We start from the raw sequence: 17,869 nt of genomic DNA on the forward strand, positions 1-17,869 counted from the left end.
TGGGGAAAGGAACGAAAGGAATGCAACACAGTCAAAGAGCAGCTGGAACTGCCCTGATACATCTGCTGCAGCCTGCCTGCTGCTCAAACAATACAAGGAGAATGAAGGTGATGGAGCAGGGCTAGTGGCTAGAGCAGGAAACCAGCCCTCAACATTCCTGATTCTTAACAGCTTTGTCACTGACAAAGGGGGAGTCACTTAAATGGGTTGCCTCAGTTTCACCAGCTGTAGGCCTGGAGGGAGAAATAAGGAATGTATCTGAAGCCCTTTAAGAGCTGCCCGGTGCTGTTGGTTCGAAGTGGAGGGAGGAAGCAAAGAGGGCTGGGAGCTCCTGGAGTGTGAGACCATAAAGATGTGGGAGTAAATTGCTGGGTGGGTCACTCTCACATCATCATAGATGTCGGCTTGATTTTTCACAATGGGGAAGTCTCCCTGGCCATCATGGAACTGATGGGCTTGTGGGACAGCCGGGCCACCTTCTTGGCTGACACATCATGGAGCGAGCCAGGGACCTCCTGAGTGTCAGTGTGAGTGGCTACAGCTTGAGCTAAAGAGCCAAGCCACTCCAAGGAGGGCAGTAACAGACTCACAGCCTCTGCAAATGAGGCACAGAGGGGCCACCTGGTAACATGCACTCGAGAGTGGGTTACACTTGCACAGAAGATTTTCACTGCGGTGATTCAAAGTGCAGCGAAACCTCTTCCCTAGCACCTCACTGGCTAAGAATTAGGTCTTGTCTGCACAGGGTGGGTTGCATCACTGTAGCTATGCCCAGACTAACCCATAATGTAGAGAGGCCGCATCTATGTCAGAAGGGAGTGGCACTGGAGAAGTGCACCCCAGCTTGAACGTCAGCACCTCCAATTAGGTCCATGACCGAAATGCCAGTGTTCAAAGATCTCCAAACTGCTGGGTCAATCCAGTCTCCAGTGGCTACTTCTCCTCCTCCCAAAGTCACGTAACACAGATACCACGTGACACGGATACCACGTAACACGGATACCACGTAACCCACGTCTGGGTTGTGACTGGTCAGGGGGATTTGGATAAAATGGCAGTGTGCTGGGTCAGGATGTAGGCGCATTGCCAGTGCTCACACACTAATGCGGGGTTGTAGCCAAAAGATACCCAGCCCTTGTTTTCAGGAGCTCAGTCCCCAGCAGCTTTAAATAATAATAAAAGGTCCGGTCGGTTACTATTCCAGATTTGGAAGCTTCCCTCCCAGCAGCAAAGATGACCTGTAACTTACCCTATCCCAGCAGGGTTTTTGCCTGCATAGAATGAGAAGAGTCTACTGCTCCGGCCTAGTAACGGAGAGTGCTGGGGGAGATGCTATTCCTGTCCCAGGAGGATTTTCAAGATTTCAGTGTTCCCCATCCCGAAACAAAAACCCGCAAAATCTCAATCCAAGTGTTTAATTCCATTTCAACCTTTTCCATTTTTTTTTTTACTATAAATTAAATTTCACTGTGAAACAAAAAATCATTTTGGATCCTAAAAATGGAACTTTTGGTTTCAAAAGGGGACGTTTCAAAACAATTTTGAAACTTGAAAAAAACAAATCAGCCTGGGGAAGTGATCAAAGCTGATCCTTGCTGAGGGAAAGATTCTGTTCCGACAAATTGCCCCTTTTCCGACTAACACGTTTGTTGAAGAATTCCCGACCATGGAGCTGCTCCCTTACGGTAGACGGAAGAGTCTTGTGCTGAGGTCCCCGGGTTCAGGCTCTGCCGCGGATTCTAGAGAGACGGCTACAGAGGCCTGGATTTTCAATCGTGCCTGCACACTTTTGTGCACACCTGGTTGTATACACAGCCCCTGCTTGAGTCTGCACGTTGTGCAGTGGGCACACGCTTGCCAGGCACATTCACACACACACGCACGTGCACGCACTCATTAGAAACCCTGTCTCCGAGTCCCCAGGTGAGTAACAACGATCCTAGAACTCTGGGTGGCTCTAAACGCCAAAGAACCAGCCTCTCAGCACGTAGGGCAAAATCCAGCCTGGGCCTAAGTGGGAACCATTCAATTGGCTTTGGCACAGTTGTGCCTGAGGATACCAGGGCTGGATGGTGCCTGGAGTCTTCAGGCACATAGACTCTGCTATGGCCAAGCAGGCCCCTGAGAGCCATGCAGTCAGGGCCGGTTCCAGGCACCAGACGAGAAAGCACATGCCTGGGGCGGCACATTGTAAGGGGCGGCATTCTGGCCAATTTGGGGGCAGCCAGCCCAGCCCTGCAGGGGCAGGAACTAGCGATCCCCGCCACTCACCGTGCCGCCGGGCTCCCCGGGACGCGCCATTCCCCGCCGCCTGCACCAGCCTCCGCCTCCCGCGCCACTCTGAGCCCGGCCCGGCCAACCCGCCTTTAAAGGAGCGGCTGAGCCAGCACCTCCTGCAGCCCCCAGGGAGAGGGGCTGGCTCAGCCTGCCTGGCCGGGAGAGGCACCCTACGGCCAGAGGGCTGCCCATGGGCAGAGGGAGCGGGCGGGTGCCGCCCTTCACTCCCCTGCAAGCCGCCTTGACCGCCCTCCACGCTCTCCCTGCAGCTGCCGTTTTTTTTTTTTTGCTTCGGCAGTCCATCCGCCTTTTTTTTTTAATTTTGCCTGGGGCGGCAAAAAAGCTAGAGCCGGCCCTGCATGCAGTCCAGTATCCTGGCCCCAATACCCATTGAATACACAGCATTCCAGCTCCAGAATGCACTTTGCTAACTGGGCAACACTAGACAATCGACCAAGTGGGTGGATTTCCTTCCTGGCCCCGGCAGGCAACTGCAGTGCACGCTTGTGCATGAGATTTGAGTCCATTGATCTCATGCTGTGCATAAGCGCCTAATCTGGAGACACGCCAAGCAGCCGCAGCTTCCATTGAATTAAATTCTGTATCTACAGCGCCTAGCACGTGAGCAGGGCTGCAAGGCACTACAGCAACCACAAAATAAAAACAAGAATCTCCCCCAAATCAAGGCACTTCTGGAGTTGGCCCCGAATGGGGCCCAGATGCTCAGCACCTCTCAGGATCAGCCCTTTCCTGAAAAGAAAGGTTCCTCTGTTGCTCCATTACGGGTGTGACCCCTCTCTAAGGGTAGCCCACTCGCACACCCACAGAGCCCTCGAGCACAGCGGGCTTTTCCCAAGCCGAACATTACAAATGGCAGTCGGCTGGCTCAGGGAATGGGATGCAAGGCCGGGCTTGCTAACCCCCTGCAGAGACCCTCAGCTCTGGAAGGAGCCCTGCCCGAAGAATGAGAACACACCCTTGCCAGGTTGCTATTTGAAATTCATTTCATCTGATTGCAAATGGGTCCATTGCTTTTTCAAGGAAGTGTTTCCTGCCGAGGAGCTGAGTTGTGCCAAGGCAGCGCTTGCCTGCTCTTCTCCTCCCTACAAGGAGCCATTTTTGGCAGCACTCTAGTTCTTCTTATCTGTGCTCTGTCTCTCCCCCCCTCCCTCACCAATCCCCATCACACCATGGGCTGACTCACAGCTACCCCACTCTGTGCCAATATGCTAACACTTCAAGATCCCTTAGAGCTCCCAGAGTAGTTTTCTTGGAAATGCAGGCTGATAATCAATTACTTTCCCCCAAATAAGCCTCATTTGTAAAAGGCTTCCTAGCAAAAACTCCCCCCCCCAAAAAACCCCAAACAAACCACCAACCAAATCCATTATCCAAAAGAGGCGTTTCAACCACAAAAGATTCCAACCCACTGAAGTATAATGACTGTCAGTTACATATGCAGGGCTGAGACCCTCCGCTGGTGAAAACTGGCATCTCTCAATTGACAGCGGCATTGCTACACTGATTTACATTGGCCTGTCTGTTACCCTCACTGTTAACAGGTAGGGTGATCAGATGTCCCGATTTTATAGGGACAGTCCTGATTTTGGGGTCTTTTTCTTATATGGGCTCCTATTACCCCCCCTCCCGATTTTTCACATTTGCTGTCTGGTCACCCTAGTTAACAGGGGAGCACAAGGTGCAAAGACAATAGCATTGTGGTGCATAAAGTTCCTTCCTGATCTAGAGAGGAATTCTGGTAATTGTTAATATGCCTCAAAAGTGTACAATACCTTGAGCCAGTCTCCTGTGGGTTTCCTTCTGGGACTGTGTATTCCCATAACCTCAGTTTCCTTTTGGTTCTTGATGCAGAGGCGGAGTGCCCTGAGGGAGGCACGGCAAAACAGAGGCACGCCCATGAGGCAATCCAGTTTCCCTCCTCCTCCAGCACCGGCCCTGTGACATGAACTTGTTTTGCTCCACATTTACTTTGGCTCTGAGTGTTTACATCCACATTGCCAATCCATTCCAAGCCACCCATCCAGAAAGACGGCTTATTGTGTACGCGTTGAGCAGCGAACCTTAACCTGGGACTTCTGACAGGTTGGCTTTGTCCAGCGGTAGTATTTATCTCATGTTCCCTGGCTCGCCTTGACATTAAATTACCATCTGAGTCAATTACCTGAGCAAAGGTGTGGGCCCCGCCCCGCATCAACAGAGGCTGAGGTGGTGATCAGTGTTAATGTCACAGGCACCGGAAACAGTAAAAGTTTAACAGAGCTAGCATGCGACGGGGTAATGTAACTTCCCTCACCTAGTGCGACGTGTGAGACTTTGCCACAAATGTTACAGGGCCAGCGCGGGTGTGATGTAAATCAGCCCAACTCTACTGACTTCAGTAGATCTGCCCCTGTGAGGTCTTGCTACACCAATACAACTATGTTTAATATTATTTGCTCTCCTTTCACAACAGCAAAACTGGCAGGACATTTGTCTCCTCTTGAGGAGTATAGTTTTCAGCTCACGTCACAGCAGCAGAGAAAGAAACCTTTGAGGGTATGGAAATTGCAAGTGGCATTACAAGAAGTGTAGCTAAAAAAGTGTTAAAGAGCAAGTGTTTCAGGGCAAAGGATGTTTGTAAGTGACAGGCAATTATTTTCCATAGGCTAACAAATACATGGGCTTCCTCTTCATTATGGAGCTACTTCAGGACCGTCAGCAAACAGCTCCGGTGATAATTAGTGGCTTTATAAATGTATTGAGAACGAACATATCTACAAATGACAGCATAGCCAGGACAATCCAACAGGACAATCGCACACCTAACCTCCTACCTAAGGCATGATTATTAATTCCTTCCTTTGGGGTTTTTTGGAGTGTTGGGTAGTTCATCTGACCCTTTGTTTTTTCTTAGTCTTTGCTTATTGGGAGTTTAGCTTGAGTAAAATCAAATTCCGATCTGGTGTAAATTTAGTTTCCATCCATAGCGATCCAACTGAAATGACATCAGTGGAGCTGAGCTCAGCGTCTGGCCCTGATTTAGCTCAGTCTTAGTGGATAGTAATTTAGCAGGATCAGACCCTTTATTAAGTTCATACCCTCTTAATAAGAAGAGGAGGGCTTGGTCACGTCAGAAGAATAGAAGGAGACTGTATCCCTAAGAATATTTTGTACAGTGAGGTTCGTGATGGCTCTAGAAAGCGGGGTCGCCCTTTATGGTGGTGTCACGATGTGTATAAAAGTGATATGAAACCAATGTAGAAAGCTGTGAGGCGTGCACAGAATCCTGTTCAGCCGGGAGGATGGAAGCAAAGTGAGAAAGAAGAAAGCCGCGTGCTGTAATCTTGGAGAACTCAGACAATACATGGATCTGGGAAACTTGTAACAAGCAGCGTTGCTCTCGAATTGGGCTTGTCAGTCACACGTGGATTCATCACACATCTGGCTACACCTCTTGCATGTACACCATGATCCAGTGGATCGATGGTTGCCTCACAGCCTCTCTTGAGGGGATCATCAGAGAGCAGAATGAAAAACCGCCTTCCAGCCTAGAGGGGTTACACGAGGATCCTTAAATAGCAGGTGGTGCTTGGACCATAGGGCCAAGACTCTAGGGGTACAGCTACACGGCCCGTGGCAGCAAGTCTTCCAGCCTGGGTCAACAGCCTTGGGATTGTGGGACTCCTGCTAGTGCTCTAAAAATAGCTGTGTAGACAGTGCTTTGAGGTTGCAGCTCGGCTCTGAAGCCCACCACTCCCACTAGGCTACAGACAACTGGGCACCACTTCGAGTCGCATCTTCAAAGTGTGGTCTTTTTACACAGCTCTTTTTAGAGCACTAGTGCGAGCCCCAGTCTGTCAAACTGGGCTGCGAAGCTCACTGCTGTGGGCTGGGTGGACGTGCCCTGGGACAGTGGTTCTCAAAGCCGGTCCGCCGCTTGTTCGGGGAAAGCCCCTGACGGGCCGGGCCGGTTTATTTACCTGCCGTGTCCGCAGGTTCGGCAGATCATGGCTCCCAGTGGCTGCGGTTCACTCCAAGCCAATGGGGGCTGCAGGAAGGGCGGTCAGCAAGTCCCTCGGCCCATGCCACTTCCCGCAGCCCCCATTGACTTGGAGCGGCGAACCACGGCCAGTGGGAGCCGCGATCGGCCGAACCTGTGGATGCGGCAGGTAAACAAACCGGCCCGGCCTGCCAGGGACTTTCCCTGAACAAGTGGCGGACCAGCTTTGAGAACCACTGCCCTAGGAGGTCCTTTCTACACAAGGAAAGGCCATGAAAAGCAACAGGGCCAGCTCCAAGCCCATTCATCTCTTCCTCAGCAGTCAGCATCAAATGGGAGGAGGGGGGTGATTCCTGGTCATGGTAGCTCAAGCCAAGGAGGGACCCTGCTGTGAGCTCCAACTGAGAGAGCATTACAGCAATCAAGCTTCATGGTATTAAGTCTGCACCACCATTAGCGCTTAGTTTCCCCTCCATTACATAGAGGAGCCAAAGTTTTCTCCAGTGTCTCGTGTACAGGCTGGTCAGGTGCTGAAATCAGAAAGTGACTGCCCGGGTATTAGTCCTGGAAACACAGCGTGTCCCCCAAACTTTGGGCATCGTGTTTCTGGCTGTAAAGTGCCTGTCGGCTTCCAGAATCTCTCTCTCCCTTCGGGGCATGCTAATTGTCAGAGGCGATGCCAGCACAGTCAGCATGCAAGACAATCTTTCCAGGCCTATCCTGCCCGTATGTCCACAGACATGTCCATCTGGCACATCATGCAGTGCAAGGTCACCATGTTTCCTGCAGGAGATCATCATGGTCACTAGCAAAATGCTTTTCACGGCCAAAAACACTCAGAGAGGGACTAAATGCCTCTAGATACTATTGGTCAGAACATGAGCTGGGGTAATTTGCCATAGCTCCATTGATGTCAGAGAAGTGAATGCAATTAAAGCGTCCTCTTTCTGCCTCATTCTGATCTCAGTTATTGTGCATCAGCGTAAATATGAAGTAACTTGATCGGGATTGATTCTGGTCTTCCTTGCACCAGCGTAAATCAGGTATAACTCCATCAAGCCAATAGGAGCTCACTGGCATAAACTCGGCGTGAGCCTAGAATTCAGCATGCCGAGTGCAGTGGTGTTTCCCTGGACTGACTCCGTGTAACTACCGAGATCATTGCTTCCATGAAGTCACTGTGCATTGATTGTCATGTAATTGGGACTGTGGATGTCAACTGAGTCACTGTAGGTTGGGGTAACTGAGAGTGAAATCTGGCTCAAACATGTGACTTCCACTCCCATCTGCTCACTTAGTGACACAACCAAAGCCCTGCTGAACCAACCCAGTTACAGGTGACTAAACCTGATTCTACTCTGCCTCATTCCCCACACAGCGAAGTCTTCATTACCGCTGATAGATGAAGGAGGAAGGACACGGTCAGGGTTTCAGGTTGAGTTTGCAGCCGTGGCCAGCTAGAAAAATCATTTTAGGAAAGAGTCGATTTAGCTTGGTTGAAACTGAGAGGGAAAGTGAGTGGGAACCCATCGTGTCATATTTACGGAGTGATTGCTCAGTCCGAGAACAAGCCTTTGAGAGATTGGTATTAACAAGGGCACAACTTTTGGTGACTCAAGGAGAAGGACCCTTGGTGTGATGGATGCCACTCACTCTCGTGTTTAAACCCTGCCAGGATCTCAGTGGAGTGAGAGTTGTCACGGGACATAACATCCCCTAGGTGCTAGCTTCCAGAGAGGGGAGGTTATGGGTATTTATAACCTAAATCCTACAGTGGTAGCCCCCACCCCTGGAGCAAGAGGACGGTGCCGGAAGAGAACAGACGTGCCTTTGGGGCCCCCGTGGGGTCTGCAACAGAGCCTTGTGCTGGTGATTTCCCTGGCAGCAGAAGGGAACAGGAGGGGGATGTGACCCCCCCGCAGCCCTCTGTCACCCCTGAGTAGAGGGCAGAAGACAGCCAGGCAGTCTCTGGCCTTGTGCAGAGTCCCAGGTGCTTGGGGAAGCAGGAGGGAAGCTGTGAATAGTCCGGCTTTCCCTCCGCCTGAGAGAGACCAGCCGGGGAGAGGAGAGGAGAGGCGGTCTCCCTCCAGCCTTCCAGCACATCACTTCCAGGGCCAGCAACGGGCCTGCTGGAACCTCAGCCTGCAAAAAACGCCGCAGGAGAGAACAAGCTGTCCCTCCTGCCGCCAGCCTGCCAGCAACAGGAGACAGCCTGGCTCCCCTGCCACTGCCTGCAGCCTGCTTGCCCTGCAGTCAGCCCACACCAGAGACCCGACCTCCTGGCCACTGAGCTCGTGGGTTCCAAGCTTTAACGACTGTCAGCACCATCCCAGAAGCGGGCAAGCAGTTAGTCCTGCTCCAGCAATCCCCAGGGGGTCCTGCTTGCCAATTCCCAGTATAACAAGGTGTGTTTCTAACAGCATTTCCTTACAGGCCAGCAACATCTCTCCATGCGCACCACCTGGATACCTGAGACACTGGGGGCAGACAGAACTGATGGGGGGAGACACTTTTGTTTAGGAACATCCGGGGGGTGTCAGATGACCTTGTACACTTGCCAGCATATCTTTTAGTCGTTCAAAAGCATTATTAATATCTCTAAACATTTTAACTATTGGGTATTTTTACTGATTGTCTAGGTCTCTGTGGTCAAATCTTTACAAGGAGTTTATAGTTCTTGTTTTAATTTGTTTGCATGGGTGGGTTTGAATGATTTCTGAGTTCCTGTCCGGTGTCCACGGCCTCAGTGTGGTTATCCCCTTGTCTCACTGGATGTGACCACCGCCAAAGTAGCTTTTTTCTTTAGACACCAGGGGTTGAGCAACTACCAGCAACACCGCGAAATGAGTGCAGGTGACAGAAACTTTGGAACTGTCCAAAGACTGCGAGGTACCTCTCTCCTGTATACACATCGTACAGGAACTGAGCCAGCACCGAAAGATGGGCTACACAATGTCAAAAAGTCACAAGGCAATCAGAAGAACTAGCCACTACACAACCTCCTTGCCAGTTTTTCCTAGATGGGAAATCTATAAAGGAAAAACAATGCATTTGTAGCTCTTTTTTATGATATAGAAAGAAGATCTTAGTTTTTTTTTTAATTAAAAAGTCTGCTTGTGTTAAACATTAGAATTTCAGATCTTGTTTTTCCTGGAAGACTAAGGATGACTGTGGAACTAGAGAGATTATGAGATCGCACGTACCAAGAACAAAGTGAAAGTTGAGAAACTCAGCCGGGAAGCATCTTTAGTCAGACTGAACTTGAAATTTACTATTCGTTTGCCAGAGAATCCGCTCAGGTGCCTCATTGTCCTGGGCACAAACACAATCAGAGACCATCCTTGCCCTGAAGAGCTTATAGCCGGTTGTCCCAATCCTGCCATCTCTGTGAACAGAACCCCACCACAGTCTACGGGGCTCTATGGGAGTGCAGGGGTCAATCGGTGTGGAGCTCATTCAGGATCAGGGCCTGAGTTACGACAAGATGGATGGCTAGCGTCACTACAAGAGGCTGACTAAAAAATGTGCACATCTTAACGTATTTGTTGTCTCATTGCGCCTACGCTGCCCCGGCCCATTTGATTGTGTCATTCCACCTTGTCTTTTAGACTGCATGGTCTTTGGGACAAGGATTGTCATTTATGATAGTGTTATGGGTCAGGTTTGGGGTGGTTGCCACCTGCCACTCAGAACACATGTAGACAGGCTTTGTAATCAGGAGCAGGGCTGGCTCCAGCTTTTTTGCCGCCCCAAGCGGCGAAGCGAAAAAAAAAAAGAAAGATAAAGCCAATCGTGCCACTTCATTCTTCTGCAGCAGCTCAAAGAGGAAGAGAGGGACTGAGGGACCCGCTGCCAAATTCCTGCCAGAGACCCGGACGTGCCACCCCTTTCCATTGGCCGCCCCAAGCACCTGCTTCCTGCGCTGGTGCCTGGAGCCGGCCCTGATCAGGAGGGGGAAACGACGGCTGTTGCACCCAAAAACCCAGGCCCATGGGAACGCTAACGAGAAGCGGAATATCATAACCCCTGGCTCAAGAAGGCAGGGGCAGGGGCTTTGATTGGTGGAAATGTTTTGTGTGTGTTTGGGTGAGATTGAGGGAGACAGGATAAGCTGCAGGAAGACAGACAGAGGGACAGCCTGGGGAAGCCCAATGCATAGGGTTGCCACCTCTCCAGGATTGTCCTGGAGTCTCCAGGAATTAAAGATGAATCTTTAATTAAGATTATGTCTTGTGATGAAACCTCCAGGAATATGTCCAACCAAAATTGGCAATCCTACTACTGCATGATCCTGGAAGAAGGTAGGGAGAGGGCAGCTGGGGCTGGTGCTGACTGAAGCAGCTTGGGGCTATAAGCCAAGACGCTCGGCCCTGGTTTTGCATCTTCCTGTGTTCGCAGAGGCAGGACTTCATCCATTCCTTATAAATAAAGAAGGCTGCCTCAAAGAAACTACCAGAGTCCGTCAGTTTCTAATCCCAACTGGAACATCCCCAGGGCCCCGACTAGCCTCTCAGATCAAAAAGGGGGAACGATAGGTTTGCACAGCACTGCCTACCCTGTCCGGCTTTGGGCTAGCGGCTGCCTCTCTCTCTCTCCTAATTCAGGTCAGATCTCCTGATCTTCCAGCCTGGCCTGGCTGCTGCAGTGACATGGCCCTCCAGCTAAATCAGTCATTAAAAAAAGCCCACTCTTGCCAGAGTATCCAAGGCTAAAACAAACACAGAGTCTTCCACTCCTGCCCTTCCCTCTTAGTCTGTCTTCTGTTCAGCCCACCCTCAGTGCTCAGCTTTCCCCATCCCTTGGGTCCTTTTTTTGTCTCTCTCAAGCACCAACTCCAAGGGCTTCGTAGCTGGAGTCTCCCCTTCTGTCTTCTCTCCACCAGGAAAGGCCTGGTTTAGCTGCACGTCTCTCACGTGATTTGGATCATTTTCTCCACCGGGGCAGATGAGCGAAGTGTGTTACGGGTGGGGCTGGACCCTTCTCCCCTTAAAGAGCCAGTCAGCCTGTAGCGATCTCCTGGCACAATCCATCCCTGCTGTGGCCTTTAGGCACTGTTGCAATATCAATGTTAAATAATGATAAACAACGCCAGGGAGTGGGGGAGGCAGGATGGAGTTACCTGTGACGGGAACGTGTGGGGAACAAACAAGAGACACTGGTGTTCCCAGGGATCCTGGCTGGATCACTATCCAGAGAGATGCTAACGAGAGGCAGCAAAGCCGCTCTGCTTTAGATCACCGCAAGTGAATAAAGGCCCAGCCAAGGAATGACTGATTGCCTGACGACCGAAGACCTAATCCATTCTCCTCCTACCTAGTACATCTCAGTTGGTGGAACCCACATCGCAATGCAACCGCCCGGGTATGGGACCCCCACATGCTCAGGCACTACCATGCTCCCGGGTGGGTCAGTAGCAGGGCGCCCGGGGGCATCTACATCCAAAAGCCACGATTCGCCATAGGGCACGTGCCAAAAAGTGGGAGGATGAAATGGGTTTCAGTTGAGGGACGGATTAGGAACAACCCCCATTTGGAAAAGGGGTGGGTGGGTGGGGAATGTGCGTCAGCACTTTTTTCGCTCCAGCAGCACGGCTGGGCTGGGCTAATTATCCTCTCCGACAGGTCTTCCTCTTCCACTGTGTGCTCAGCGGAATGATTCTTGACAGCCCGATCCCAAAATCTCTGCTCCCGTCACATTCCTCTACCCCTGCCTGGCGTTGATCAGACTGAAAGGTCTGCGCGCTTCGTGTTGTTTCCTACATCACCCCTAATTAGGGAGAGAGACTTGCGGGCAGGCTGCGAATGCTAAATGAACATTGCTCAGCCCCACAGGCAGGCCTGAGTCAAGCAGCACCCCAGCCATCTGTGACAAGGCGCACCGAGCGGCGGCTGTTCTGAAGGACACTTCAGTCTCCACTGATGACACATTAGCAGCATCCCGTAGCGTGCAACCATTACTGGGGCCAGCTTTTCCCTTTGCAGCTCAGAAACATATTGTTCGAGTGTCTGGAGTGCCTAAATAAAGATGTTGCAATGTGTTAGCTGGCAGCGTGCCTGGGCACCACTGCCCTCTACTGGAGAGAATATCAGATCTGATCAATCACGTTCCCCTTGTGAGCCCACAGAAACTTTCAGTCCCAGCTCTACAGAGCCGGCGTGTGGGGGAGGGAGGGGAAAGAAGAGCAGGGTTCATGCAAAAGGAAAAAATCAGTTAAAAAAAAATCACCTGAAGTTCCTGGTGCTTGCCGATACATTTGGGATTGGGCTTATCAGCTGTATTCTGGGGGGCCAACCCCCAAAGTTAAAAAATCATGAGATTGACCCAAAAAACCCCCAAACCCTCATGATTTGGAAAAGATGGGGTTGTGTTTTGGGGCTGTCTTTGGATTTTTCAATGCCCCCCGCCCCCACACAGTGTGTCTGCGTGTGAAAGAGAATTGCCCACCCTCCTGCCTGTATTGGATACAGCAGTTTTGGCTCCCACTAGCTGCCTGATGGTGCTGAGCTTCCAGCTTCTCCCCAGACCCCAATATTCTAATTAATTAACTCTGTGTGCGTGTCCCCCAGCCCCACATCCACCTCTCCCCAAGGCCAGCAATTAATTCCGCACTCCTCCCAGCCTCCACATCAGTTCTGCTCCCTAGCCCCACAGTTGCTCCTCCTGGATTTCTTCACCCTGCCCCCTCCCTTCCCAGGCCAGGTGCGGCAGGAGGGTGGAGGGAGGACCAGAAAAGCCACCCTGTTGCTCCCTGGAGGAAAGGGGAGCCATCTTGAGCTGCGGAGCACTTTCTGCTCTCTCCTCACCTCTGAGGATGGCTCCTGAGGACAGGGTTCCACCTGCTTCTTGCAGCAGTCCTGACTGGCTGTCCTTCCCCAGGAGATGAGCAAGTGAGAGCTTTTGGGCAGAGTGCTGGCTGGAAAGAGGCTTGAACAAGAAAGAGTTTCTTTGCTCACAGTTCCATCTATCTAAAAATCCCCCCTGGACTTTTAGATAGATGGTAGAAGGCAGCCAATCAGAGCGTTTTCCCCCCCCACCCCCAGGGCAGAGGTGACATTTGCAAGAGGACTCAAGCGTCTTGGTGCATGGCTGGACTGATTCCAGCCCCAGCCACACTTGTGAGGAAATCACAATAGCACCTGGGGGCCCCAACCAAGGTCAGGGCCTCCTTGTATCAGGAGCACCAAGTAGCTTACAATCTAAATAGACAAGACAAAGGAAGGGTTATGATCCTGATTTTATAAAAGGGGTATCAAGAAAGGTGTTACACCTTTTGGCTCAAGAAGTTAGTCAGTATATGGAGGGTTGGAGGCAGGGCTGGCTCTGGCTTTTTTGCCGCCCTAGGGGCGCCGGGGGGAGGGCGGCGAGCCCGGCCAGGGCCCCACTCTCCCCGACCGGCCGGAGTGCCGGGGGGAGGGCGGCGAGCCCGCTGCGGCTCCGCTCTCGGGCCGGAGCGCCCCGCCGCGCCGCCCCCCTCCAGGCGCCGCCCCAAGCAGATGCTTGGTGGGCTGGTGCCTGGAGCCGGCCCTGGTTGGAGGTTGTTCCTGTTAGACAGAGAAATTGACGATGGAGTCAGGTATTTCTTTTCTGCAATCCTATTTACAAACAATGTACAAAGTGCTGTTTTCGTACATAGCAGGAAACAGTGTCTCTGTTCAAAGCCTCTTTCTAGCCAGCAATCTGTTCAAAAGCTCTCTATTAGATTTTTCTCAAGGTCACACTGCAAGTGCTTTTCCGGGGCTTCGTTACCATCTATTCTGTGTGCCCCTGCCCTGCCCCCCGCACACACACACACTTCCACCAAACAATACCCAGCCTCCTATGTTTACATTCAGACCCCAAGGAAAACCTCTCAGACCACATGCCGGAGGAACTCTGATTTCAGCCTTGCATGTGGCCTATGGGTTATTTTTCTGGGAGGTGTGTGTGTGTGTGTGTGTTTCCTATTGTTTCAGTTATCTATTCCATCAAGGAACTTCATTGCTTCTGACATTTATCCTAAATGAAGGTTGGCTGTTACACTCACCAGCTTGCACTTTATTTCACCCAACTTCCATCATAACAGAGGGCTCAAGTGATGTGCTCATAGTCACACAGGAAGGCTGTAGCAGAACAGGGAATGGAATCCACATCTCTTAGCTACAAGACTATTGCTTCATTTCTAGCCTCCACCTTCAGTAACTCTGGTCTGCCCATCCCCAACTCAAACAATGGGTGAAGAGGGCATGCTTTCTTAGCTTGGCTTAGTATACTTAACAGGAGATCTTTTGAAGGAGCCTTAATTTCTTAGGATTATTTGGTAAATAAAATAGGTGCATACATAAATTCAAAGCCTCTCAGAGGCTGCTGAAGCCAAGAGAGTCCTGGGAGTAATTGCATGTCACTAGAACAAGCTGTGAATGAAGGACCAGCCAAGGCTGGTGCTGGAAGAATGAAAATCAAACATAATGAATTGTTACAGCTTGTGGGTGTGAGAAAAACTCTGGAACAGCCCAAGTTGTCAAACTGTGAGGTAGGGTTACATTCTCTCTCCCTCCCCCCACACCTGCCCGCTGGGCTGGCCTGATTAGGTGAATGAACTCAAGCTCACTACAGGGTAATCAGTCTTGCTCGCTGTAACCTTGCAAAAGCTAATCAGCATCCAGAAATGACAGCTCCCTCCAGGGTGCTATTTCTGTAGAAAAACGGCCCCGTGGCCGAGTTTAAATCCTGGGAAAAAATACTCTGGCACTCTCCAGTAATAGCCCCGAATGCTAATCAGCACTGCGATCGTAATAATAATAAATACTCCTAAACAGCGCCCGAATCCAGAGGAATGTGTCAAACTGCTTTTCAAAGTTGATACAGCGATGGTCCAGCACCCCAGTATAAAACTATCTAGGGTAGGCTGTAGAAGCTATGTCCTAGTGCACAGCATCATTGAAGAAATTTACAACAGTGATCAAGAATTCCATATTCAATTGAAAGTCCAGGGAGGATTTTAAATAGACAGAATCGGATCATCCAAATTGGGATCTGGCCAGGACTCTACTCTTGGGGAAAGTGTCATGGGAGCTCCGATACTGCCAACCCAAGCATTCCAAAAAAAATCACAAGTCAGGCTCCAAGAAAATACTGATCGATAGGAAGAGGAGTGTTTATTTGCCTTCTGATTTCTGTGGGGCACATTTTAAAGCTGTTCTCCACAACCACGAGGGCTAGAAGTTTACTTTTCTTTTTCATGCAAGCTGAGCATCTCACATAATCACCTGATTCCAGGAGCTGGGGCTTTCAGGAAAAACACTGAATATCACGAGATGTGTGATAAATTTCTAAATGCAGGCAACACTAACACTTTGATGAGCACAAGTGGTCGGAGCTCAGTTTCAGATCTTATCTGAAAGATGGCACGTCTTACAACACAACACCCCCAAATGCTATGCTAATGTAGCCCACTGTTTTGCATATGTTACGTAAATTTGTCTTCCCCCTCCACCCTGGTGGCCGGCCCACAGAGCTACAGAACTTGTGGAAACCCATGATGGTACTAGTATACTAGGGCTTTGAGAAAAATGCCACTCAATGAACCTCAATGCCACTCCTTGCAGGGCCTGGATTTTTCTTTCCCCATCCAAGGCACAATATCATGTGAGACTGGAGAAATTCATCCAGAGCCAGCTGAACATCACTGCAGCAAGATCACAGATCAAAGTGCTGTTTGGGGCCAGTTGTGCGGTATATTTTAGTATTCGTTTTAGGGTCTCTCTTTGGAGGATCATAGTAGTGTAACTTTAAAGCTAAGCACAATTGAATACAAAACACTGGAGAAATACTAGCAATATTAATATCAATTGTACTTGCTTCTAACTTCTTTTCAGATCTAAGCTGTCTGGAAAGGAAAGGAACATATTTTTAAGGGGATCGGTGGAGTTGCATTCTCTATCACTGGCCCCAGTCCAGCAACGCTATTAAGTGTGTGCCCAACTATAAACATAAGATTAGTCCCCTTGAAGTCATTGTGGTTGTTCAGGTGCTCAAAGTGAAGCATATGCTTTACTGGATTGGGAACTGTTTTCTTGCTTAAGAATTGTTTGGCTTTTTCAGGAATCTCCCTTGCCGTTATGATCTAGATTCCTTCTGCAAATCACATGGTTAATTTCTAGGTTGAATTAGGAGCGTATGTCTATCCTGCACTGTAAACCCAGCTCTGTGGAACCTGGGCTTGTGGACTCGGTGTTTCTAAGCCCGCACTTGAGTGTCCACACTGCATTGCAAACCTGGGTTTACGGTTGCTGGAGTCGGGTCTCACAACCGTGCTAACGTGTCCACACTGCATGACGCACACCTCCTGAAGTGGGACTGGAGCTCAAGCTGCATCCACACTGCAAAATGACAGGGTTTGGACCCAAGTCACAGTGGGACTTGGGCTTGGACCTCCTCCCCAGCAGGAACCCAGATCCTGAGTGCTTGCTGACCCATGTCCAACTGATTCGTGTGTGGCCAGAATGTGAATATGACAAAATATGAATGCACCCTGCCACAAAACATGTCAGTGAAATAATCCTGCTCACCACACTTGACAGCAGATGGCAGTATTGGCCCATTAAGTTCCTCTTCAATAAATGCAAAGTAGAAAAACCAGGTTCATTCCCCCATCCGCCTGTTTTGTATTCCCGGATAAATTCTGACCTGGATCAAAGCGGAGTGGGAAGGGAACCCCTCTATATATGGATGTCCCTGCTTGGGCATATGGCCTAGGGTCTGCGTGGGAGAACTTGTCTGGCTGGGCCGCAGGGGCGCATTGGCTCTTAGAGGCAGGAGGAGATAGCGTTGGGGCTAGATGAGTGTCACGGGGTCACTCACCACACTGGCACCTCCTGCTGGGCATTTCAGGAATTAGCTCAGTCCCAGCGGGTGCACCCTCAGGTGGTGGTGGCTCTCCCGTCTTCGCCTCCGCCTGCAGACCCGTTACGGCTCCTTTCTCTCAGCATCTGCTTCGTGACACGGCCTTCTGGTCGTGTCACCATCTGGTTTCCCCCCCTTCCAGGGGTCTCCTCCAACAAGCGTCCAGCCACTCCTCACAGCAGCTTGGCAGTCCCCAGCCGGGCTGTTCCTTCAGCAGCTGGGGGGCGGGGGGGAAGGGGCCCAGGCCTGCCCACTACTGCGGGCCTTGGCCCAGGGACCCTGCAACCAGCAGCTTCCTGCTGCCTCTTCCTTCCCTTACATGGTCTCTAATCCCTGGGCCACTATCCCACAGCTTCAGTTCCTTCTGCTCCCGCCTCTGGCTCCAGCTCCTTTGCCCTCTTCCTGTAAGTTCTGGCTACCCACCAGGAGCCCTCTAGGACACCAGTCTTCTCCCTAGGGCTCCCTGCAGCAGACTCACTCACTCTGGTCTGCAGCTTCCTTCTATATGGGCCGGCTGGTCCATGATTGGCTATTCCAGCCACCGCCCTAATTGTCTGCAGCCAATGCCTAATTGGCTGGATTGTCTTTTCTATATGCCCTCCCTCACCCCCTCGGGGGCCTCGGTGCAGCCGTGACTGGTTGGCACCCGTGCAAGGGGAGCTCGGTGAGGAAATCCTTGTGGAGATTTCAGTATGGCCAACCCCCAAAGTT

At 50.9% G+C, this 17,869-nt stretch overlaps 1 protein-coding gene across 3 annotated transcripts in view; it reads right to left on the reverse strand.

The window, feature by feature from the left end:
* Positions 1 to 17,626, reverse strand: part of SLC5A9 (solute carrier family 5 member 9) — a 57,590-nt gene extending 39,964 nt beyond the window's left edge. For all 3 annotated transcript variants that reach the window (XM_034780034.1, XM_034780033.1, XM_034780031.1), the window contains exon 1: positions 17,117 to 17,626. The gene's annotated coding sequence lies outside the window, so the exon portion shown is untranslated. The remainder of the gene's footprint in view (positions 1 to 17,116) is intronic.
* Between the last annotated feature and the right edge of the window lie 243 nt (positions 17,627 to 17,869).

Source organism: Trachemys scripta, chromosome 8 (genome assembly GCF_013100865.1).
Source record: "Trachemys scripta elegans isolate TJP31775 chromosome 8, CAS_Tse_1.0, whole genome shotgun sequence".
In the NCBI taxonomy this organism is placed as follows: Eukaryota; Metazoa; Chordata; order Testudines; family Emydidae; genus Trachemys; species Trachemys scripta.